Below are 9,440 nucleotides of genomic sequence, written 5' to 3' on the forward strand. Positions count from 1 at the left end.
AGCGTGGATGCAGCTCAGTAAGACCCAACGACAGAGAAACGGAAAACATGAAAAGGCGGCACCAAACCATATGTGAACAGAAGCACTGAAAAACCTCAAAATGCTGTCGTTTCAGTGACGGGGCCAAGGAAGACTTCAGAAGACTATTGTTTACAGCTCCTTCACGTGGACGCGGTTCAGTCCTCTCTGCCCGGACGTTCTTCTCTGGCACCATGCCACTCCGCTACAGCGCACACCGAGCCCACCAGCCCTGCTCCGCCCGCCCGGCTGGCCTCCAGCAGCCCCTGTCCTGCTCTCCCTCGGCCAGGTAGGAGCTCCACCAGGTACACGGTACTGCCCAGTGGTCGCCTTAGCGGCCCTGCAACGAAGACCAACATTCTGACCCTTCTCTTAAGGAGACGGCGCCCGCTCCGCTCCCAGAAGCCAGACGCGCCCTCGCGGCCACCAAATCTCTCAAACACGGGGAAGGCGCCACAATGGAGGCCGCGGTTCAGGCGCTTCGCTTCTCAGAAAAACTTCCCTTCGCTATTTCACAACAGAGTGTCTACAGAAGCAGAAATTAAAATGTTCTCAGGAATAAAATTTTTAAATTTGCTTTAATCTGAAAAATAAACATTCCTGGGTTGGAGTTTTGAATAATTAAAAAAGAAAAATCAAGTTACTTCCATGAGTGGGATGAGATGCAGTACGTTCAGATTAGATTGGAGCATTCCGGATAATCTTGACTTTATATTTTCCTTTGCAACATTAACTCTGAGAAAACTTCCTCAGCCAGAAATTCCACTACGAGTGCCGCCCGGTGAGAGGAGGAGGGCGTGCTGAGCCTGGCTGCGGGGCACACAGGACGGGCTTCCCGGCGGCACGAGCAAACGGCCGGGGAGCAAGAACCGGCAGCTCTCGGAGCCCTTTATGCTCCTCAAAGCTGAGGGCCCAAAGAGCTTCTGTTTCCAGCGCGGAAAGGACACAGTTGCCGCCGCTCCTGTGCAGCGCAGGGGGGCTGGTGGTGTGGACCGGCCGGCAGGCTGTCACTCGGGTAGCTGCGGGGCAGAGGGCACGGGGACACAGATGCTGGAGCTGCCCCGATGCGGCACCGGGCTCATGCTGGTAGACACACGCTTTTCAAGATTGTCATTTGCACTCAAAGCCTCCACTGTTAGCACCAGCAGTGACGACGGCCGGCTTCCCCCCCAGAGGCCCCCCCCCATTCACCTTCGCGGTGCCCGCAGCCCGCGGAGGCCCCTGACACTGGCCAGCTCACTGCAGGGCATGCCCCGCCCCGCACACGTGCAAAGCGCTTCAGTAAGAGAAGGGGCCAGGCATTTCTTCCTACAAAACTGCTCTAAAACCACCGAATTCTCCCTTCAGATTAAAAACGTTAAGCTGACAGTTGTGATTCCTTTCTTTTTAATGTTTATTTTTGAGAGCGCATGCCTGCACAGGAGTGGGGGAGGGGCAGAGAATCCCAAGCAGGATCCGAGCTGTCCACACAAGACCCTGACACGGGGCTTGAACCCTCCAACTGTGAGATCATGACCTGAGCCGCAGTGGACGCTTAACCAACTGAGTTCTCCATGTGGCTCTCTTTAAAAAAAAAAAAACAAAAAACTAAACAAACAAACAAAACAAACAACCAAAGCCAACCTGCCATCCCCCAAAGCAGCTGAGTCAGTGCTACAGAACGTTCAACCCAGTAACCTGAGGGCTCAACTTCTAGGACTCGCCTCCGGGAGGGACTGCGGTGTGCCCGAGGACAGGTCTCTGCTTCTCCCGGCCCAACACACGGGCTTCTCCAAGGCGGAGCCATGCCACCGCGACGCCGGTGCCCGGGTCACAGCGGGGCGACCTCGGGATGTGGCCAGCGCAGCTTCTCAATGACAACATTGCGAGTCGGCCACACCACCGCACACCTGGGGGCAAAACGGTGCTTCCCCAAACCTCCAACCCCCTAAAATGATATTCAAAACAAATGATGTCAATTTTGAAAAAAACTCTAACCTGCAGGCCAGAAATCATGCCCGGAGTCACAACACAGCCTCGCTGTTGCTGCCTCATTAACCGCCATCTCCGATCCGGATAGACCGGGCCCAGGCTGACTCTTGTATTTGTTAAGAGTCTTCCCTCCTCAAAACCACCCTTCACTGCTCACGATGAAGGGCAGAAAAGGTGCTAGATCCCTCTAACTACTACTCAAGCACTACTCTAACTACTACTAACGAGGAAAGACTTCGCCAGTCTTTCCTAACTCGACAGCCCCCGGGAGCACACAGGTAGGAGCACAGGAGCAGGAGCACCACCAGGGGGGCCAGCGGCGGGCTCCACCAGCACCCCCCTGCTCGCCAACCCTGGAGGTCTATGGCAGCAAATGCCATGCCTGCCTTCTGACCACGGACAAAAGAGAGGCTTGGGCCCACAAAGTCAATTTAAAAATCCAACTTTTTAAAAACCTGAACGTCTACACAGGACCTGACTTGAGGGTGTTAATTAGATTTAAGCCTTTTCCAGCTAATTCAGAAGCTCTGCTACCAAAAGCCAGGGTCATTATTAAACTTATCCTGGGCGGCTCAGTCAGTTGAGCAACTCTGCGAATGGTCTTGCGGTTCATGAGTTTGAGCCTGGCATCCGGCTCCCTGCAGTCAGTGTGGAGCCCGCTTTGGATCTTCTGTCCCCCCACCGCTCCCCTGCTCACACACTCTCTCTCAAAAATAAACATTAAAAAATATTAAAAAAAAATATTAAAAAAACAAACTTATCCTGACGAAGTGAAGGTGTCCACAACACAGACACGAAGTGCACATAAAGAGGCATCTAGAAATGACCCTGGTTACCATCTCAGTACTGCTTTTATACACGTTTGGAGTCAAAATCAGAAGCTGCTGCTTGAAAGCCTCGTGGGGACGGCCAGGCCTCCAGGTCATCGTGGGCGTGCAATGGGCACGGAGGTGCCTCTATCCAGCTTCTGCTGTGGAACACAGGCTTGTGGCCTTGGTGGGCGACTCCACATGGCTGTCAGCAGTCAGAGCAGCCACATTAAAGGTACCAAGGTTAAGGGGAAGGAAATGACACTTCCACTCTTCTCTAATGCCATGGACAGTCGCCTACACCGCCCCCTTGAATGGGCTTTGGCCATGGTCTGCAGCGTGCACGCCCCTGAAAATTCACGTTGAAACCTAGTCCTAAGGTGATGGTACTCCTAGGAGATGGGAGGTGCCTAGGTCATTAGGTCAAAGCCCTCATGAATGAGATCAGTGCCCTTAAGAAGAGCCCCCCATAGAGTTCTCTTGTCCCCTCAACCCTGAAGACCCCTCACCAGCACCTGACCGTGCTAGCTAGCACCCTGGTCTCGGGCCTCCAGATCTGTGAGCGGTAAAGGTGTTTTGTACAAGCAGCCCAAGCAGACGGAGCCAGCTCCCCTCTGGTCTCTCTGAATAAAACATGGTTTCAAACACCGCAAGGGACCACCGGAACGCTACATCCTGGGGGATTGGTGCTCTTAAGATAAGACCACCACCTGGCTCCTGGTGATCCTCTGAATACCGTTCTTGGGTTCATTAGAAAAATCTGTCACTGGGGTGCCTGGGTGGCTCGGTCAGTTAAGTGTCCGACTTCAGCTCAGATCATGATTTCATGGTTTGTGAGTTCAAGCACCGTGTGGGGCTTGCTGCTGTCAGCACAGAGCCTGCCTCAGATCCTTTGTCCCCGCCTCTCTGTCCTTCCCCTGCTTGCGTTCTCTCTCAAAAATTAACATTAAAAAGGTAGAAATAAAAAAAATTTCATGTTGGACAAGCTTGGTTGCTGCTAACTGTCCAACAACGACATTGGGATGGGTTTCCTAGACAGGAGTGTCCCCTCTCCTTCCTTCTCCGACAGAAAGGGGGAGAGGTGTGCGTGCGTGCACAGAGAGGACGAGGGCACCAGAAGTCACTTCCCTGGGCAGTTTGATGTTCAAATGCAGCCACCCCTGTGGGCACTTGGGGAGCAGTTTCCCCCAAGAGTCTCTAGGTCTTGTAGCTGTTAGTTAAGAATCCTGACTCCCCAGGGAGGACCCAGACCCAACTGGCCAGCCTGTTGCTTTTATATCCACAGTGGACCGTGCGGGTCCCAGCCACACCTGGGGCTGGCTGGCACTCCTTTCGGTACCAGCGGAGGCACTGCTGCAGGACCCCGCCCTGTGGTTGTTTCTTGGGGTCTTGCCACAGGAGGCCTGCATCATCCCACAGCCAACATCAGCCACTCTCACCCCCATTTTCACGGCAGCAGGAGTTAAGGTCTAGTACAAGGCTGTGAACAGGACATCTTACAGTCAACATGAAGTGCCACTTTCACGCGGGCACCGCAGTCAGGCCACACGACGGAAGGCCCAAAGAAGTCTCGGAGCCCCTCCCGCCCAGCAGGCCCCTGCTCTGGGCCTCTAGCTTCATTTCAGGTGGTCTACCTGGAGGGGGAGGGGCGCACGGCCAACAAACCAGCCTTACCCCAAGTTCTCCCCGGAAAGCAAACACGTGGCCGAGCCGATAAAAATCGAAGACGTTATCTAACCTCCTAAGAGTGACCCATGTTCCCAGACGTTAATGCAAACTATTTTGCAAAATTCTCATTTCCTAACAACAGGGCACACCTCTAACCATCATTTAAAGCAGAAGTTCTCAAACTGTGGTCCGCAGCCTTCCAGGGGGTCCCCGAGGTCAACTCCTCCCACAACCACAAGCATCACACACCTCTCCCACTGGCCATTTGGGAGTGGGCGCCAACGGCTTCTGGAAGCTGAGCCTGTGAACAGCAGCAGATGTAAGGGCCCAGCTGTTGTCAGGCCAGAAGTTGAAAAAAATGTTACCTCTGTCATTGTTTTTGTCTTAAAAAGTAATTTTTATACTATGTTATTCATGTTAACATGCAAGGCTTTATGTTCAAAAACAAGTAAGTTTAAACATCTTTTAAATGCCAAGTTTAGTAAAAAGAGATATACGTAAATAAAGCCTCTGTGATACCCTCAGTAACCTTGGGTGTAGAAAAATGTCTTGCGCTTGGGGGTAAAGAGCAGATGTCAAGGGTCATTTTACAGGACGGCTCTTGACGGGCCGAAAGCAGTCAGTGCTGGGTCCTTCCTCGTCAGCAAGGCTAAGTGAGCAGCAGCATCGCTCCATCTCGGGTTCTTCCACACCCTCCACCACACTTTCAAGTGATTACTGGGAAGCCACTTCTTTCCAGTTAAAAAATGGCAGACTCCCAGTGGCTGCCACCCAACGGCAAAGAGAACATGGTTGGAGAAGACACGAAGGCCTTGTCTCCTGAGCACCTGCCTGGTGAGCGGTGCTGTTGGGACCGCAGGCCACAGGCTGGCCAAGAGACAACACCAACGGTGGAGACCTAAGGTCAAGAAGTCACTGCATTTCAGCCAGAGTCTTTTTTTACTTTCTCTGAGATGAGCTGAAGCCAAAGTCCAGTTCTGTACTGGGGGTCGAGGGTAAGCGGGAAATGTCCAGGCTTGAATAAAGAAATTACAGAATAGCAGGATCTTCTCTATCAATTCTGACAGATCCACGCAGAGCCACGCCTGCCAGCTAAGCGGTCCGCAAGGCGACCTCAGACCCCGTGCCGCCGCGTGTGCGCCAAGTGCGGAGACCGGACCTCTCACTACTAAAACACGTTGAGAAAAAGCAGACGGCGCAAATCACAATCTAACCGATCCACAGGTTCCACAGGCTCCACAACTCACGTCCACCTGGCCCCATCATCTCCATGGGGGGCTAGGGCATCGGGGTGGGGAGGGGACCCCTCCTTGTGCCGGATTAGCACTCCCAGTCCTGGCCAAGGCAGTCACCAGTGCCCCCTCCACACGTAAGCGGGGTACTTCTGACAAGCAGGCAGGGCTCGAGAGGCCCAAGGAGCAGCACTACAGAGCGCCCCAAGAACACCGGCTTCTTTCAGCCCCAGTTGTAAACCTAACAGGTAGACGTGCTGGGAAAGTGCACTTCCCTTTGGGCGGTGCTTTCCTGTCTGGGAACTGGGAACAACTGTGACCACCCAATTTCCTAAAAGGATACACGAAACTACACCATGTCAAGTGACAGCGGCGCCCGCACACAGCAAGCAAGCCGGAAGTCATCTATTAATGGACGATGCCCGTTTTGGGGAGCCTTTGGGGAGGGTCCTAGGACATTCTACTGGATATTTACCAAGATGCCCTCCTGTACTCAGCACCAGGACAGAGCAGGTGCTCCCAGGGTCCAGGGGACACGCCCCCTCCGACCTGGCTGAGACAGCTGGGGGAGGGCAGGTGCGCGTAGAAGGGCTCTCCCTGCCACGCTTTTTTTTAAACAAAGGGACACAAATCCATCCCCATCATCAGTAAACTGATTCTGGGAGGGGAAAAAAAAGAAAGATCCACATAATGGAATTCTTTAAAATCGCAATTAAAGGACAACAAACCACACAACCACTGCCATGGAAGTCGGTCCCACAGGAGTGAGGGGCACAGCGGCCACACCCCCCACCCACATTCAGGAACAGGAAAACAGCTGTGATGTGGGCTTCTGAATGGCTTCTGGTGTTCATTTGGGGGGTGGGGATCTCCTTTACTTTCTTATAAAGGTGTGATAAATACCATTTATTTTTTAAACTTTTCTTAAAAAATTCTTTTAATAGTTTATTTTTGAGACAGAGACAGAGCACGAGTTGGGGAGGGGCAGAGAGAGGGGGAGACTCACACTCTGAAACAGGCTCCAGGCTCTGAGCTCACTTGGGGCTCAAACCCATGAACCGTGAGATCATGACCTGAGCTGAAGTTGGACGCTTAACCGAGTGAGCCGCCCAGGTGCCCCCACAAACACCATTTAAAAGTCGGTATCAGCATATGAAAAACAAAACCAAAGCACTTAACTCTGATACCCAAAGAGAGAAATATTATACAGGTTAATCAACATCTAGTGATTACATTTTAGTCACAGCTACAAGAACCCTTATTAATAAATATGCACAATTATCTATTCAATCTCAATAGCTTACTCTCAAAATTTGTACTCAAAAAATAAAATGAGATCAAAACAAGAGAAACCATTCTCCAGCAGTGTGGGCACTCACACCAAGGGAGCTCAATTTGGACTGTTTTTGACCCCTTTCCCAATTAGTATGTTTCCATCAACTGTTAACCTCAGAGCCTTTGTAATGGAATCCGCACAAGTCACTTGGCGCTAACTATTCTGAGAGAATTATTAGGTATCCACTCTAAGGGACCACACCGTGTAATAAGAAAACACACAAAGGAGAAACCCCGTTTAGGAGAAGCCTTCTCAGTGGACTTCCTCAGTCTGCTGGCCTGTGAGAGCGCCCCATGCTGCAGGGACCCAAGGACAGCAGGGAGCTGTAAAGACATCCAGTCCTTGCTCTGCACAGCCAAACGGAAATCGGCTGGTATGGCTGGACAGGCGTATGAAGATAAAGTGTCTCATGCTAACAAAAATATAAAACAACCAAAACCTTGAACACCTTGCAAACACTTAGCAAAACAAAAAAGAAACAGGTCCCTGAGCTGCTTGAGACTCCTTCCTTGTGAGCTAGACACCCTACAGTAGTAGGACTTACAGCGTCGACAGCACGACCCGAAAACTCTGCCGTCAATAGAAAACGGGAGCCCAAGTCCCCACTCCACTCCCCCGCACAAAGCCAGCAGAAGCACTGAGGGGCCCCCCTCAGGCCCCCAGCCACACCTCTCCTCCACAAGCCATTGTGATGCGCACACACCCACACACTGTGGGGGACAGGACAGTCCCCAGAGGGGAACCCCCTGTTATTACACAACTTTTTATTTGTGTTCTTTGTTCTGATCAGTACAGAACTCTGCCTGAAATAACCTGAATTGAATCCAGTACTAACAAGAGACCGAGCTCGATGGGACACGCACCGTCTGAATTCCCAGCTAAAGTCCCGAGAACACCGGCCAGTAGAACAGGCTGGCCAGCAAGGGGCTGGCAAGTCCTCTCGAGGCTGGGTGCCAGGTGCCCGGCACCCGGGAGGGAGGCAGCAATGCCCGCTGAGTGAACTGGGGAGTTGTTCTGGGGGACACTGATGCTCCTTTCTTAAAACGTGCGGCTAACGCACCTTTCCTGGGAGCGAATCTCAGCCGGGGCCTGTGACGGAACACGGTCTGGGGTGGGCCCCTCAGTCACAGCCCCTGAGCTCCTGGCTAGTTCCTTTCCCGACGCCGTTTCCTGGAGGTCAGAGCGGGCGCGGGATGCTCGGATCTCACTCGGTCGGGGTGCAAACGACACGGGCACCGTTCTCCCGGGCAAGGGTCGCCTGAAGAGCGCCGGAGCTCAGCCCCCGCTGCTGCGACCTGCGCCGGAGTCTAGGCTCACTTAGGAGGTGCTGGATTCAAACGGAAAACCCGCCCTGGGCTCCAGCGGTCACAAGCACGGCGCAGAGGCGGAGGACTCAAGGCCTTCAGGAAACGCACCCCAGGCTGGGGACGCTGGGTGCCGGCTCACAGCAGACCCTGCTCCGGGCGCTCCCTGCCTCCAGGGGACGGCAGCACGCGGAAGGGGCTCGGCAGGCCGCGGAGCGGCGGGCTGGGGGCCCCGGAGCGGGAAGCCGGAGAAAACAAATGGGCACCCGGGGGTCAAAGGTGGGACAGACGGGGGACGACCGCCAGGGACACTGGAAGGTGAGAGGGGGCCAGGGGAGAAAAATGTGACACAAACGTGGCCCGCATGCGTCAAAATGACAAAATAAACAGGGAACTAAAGATCAGTGTTTTATGACGAGGCAAATATTCTTTTTCAACGAAACCGATATTCCGAAAGCCTCCTCTGCTTCCTGGGGCACCAAAGACCACACGTCTGTCCCAGCGCCTTCCTGGGAGCAGGTGGAAACCACGCTCCTCCGGTTACACGAAAGTGGACGCCGGGAACAGCACCCACACTCCAAGAAAGGGTCCGCGAACGAAACTTCGCGTCGGCCAAGGCCGTGCCCACGAACCCGCCGGGTCAGAGGGCAGGACCCGCCGCGGCCGGCGGCACCGTGCGAACGGCCGCCCGCTGGACTTGGACCTCCAGGGAAGAGCGGCGCCCCTGCCCTCGGACCAGCGGGCCTCCCGCGCTGCTGACTCGGGGGAACGGACGGTGCTGCGCTAAAGTGCCCTCCGGCCCGTTCACATCCGGCCCAGGCCCGGGGCAAACACCCTCCTCCGGCGGACCCAGCCCCAGGCACGCGCCCACGCGCGGCGGGAGCCTCCGAGTGGCCTCAAGCGGTGACCCCGCTCCGAGGCCCCCTCTCCCCGCCGCTCTCCCTCGGCCGCCCTCCCCCTCAACGGCCCCCCCACTCGGCCCGCTCTCCCCCCCAGCCGCCCCCTCCCTCCCGCCTTCCCCGCGGCCGCCGCCATCTTCTCTTCTCGGCGGGAGCGCAGCGAGGGCCGGCGCGGCCGGCGCGGCTGTCGGAGGGCCGGTCCC

At 54.6% G+C, this 9,440-nt stretch overlaps 1 protein-coding gene across 1 annotated transcript in view; it reads right to left on the reverse strand.

The window, feature by feature from the left end:
- Positions 1-8,218, reverse strand: part of DIDO1 (death inducer-obliterator 1) — a 32,776-nt gene extending 24,558 nt beyond the window's left edge. The window contains exon 1 of the mRNA XM_029918133.1: positions 8,095-8,218. The gene's annotated coding sequence lies outside the window, so the exon portion shown is untranslated. The remainder of the gene's footprint in view (positions 1-8,094) is intronic.
- Positions 8,219-9,440: the final 1,222 nt, after the last annotated feature.

The sequence above is a fragment of the Suricata suricatta genome, chromosome 12 (genome assembly GCF_006229205.1).
Source record: "Suricata suricatta isolate VVHF042 chromosome 12, meerkat_22Aug2017_6uvM2_HiC, whole genome shotgun sequence".
NCBI classification, from domain to species: Eukaryota; Metazoa; Chordata; class Mammalia; order Carnivora; family Herpestidae; genus Suricata; species Suricata suricatta.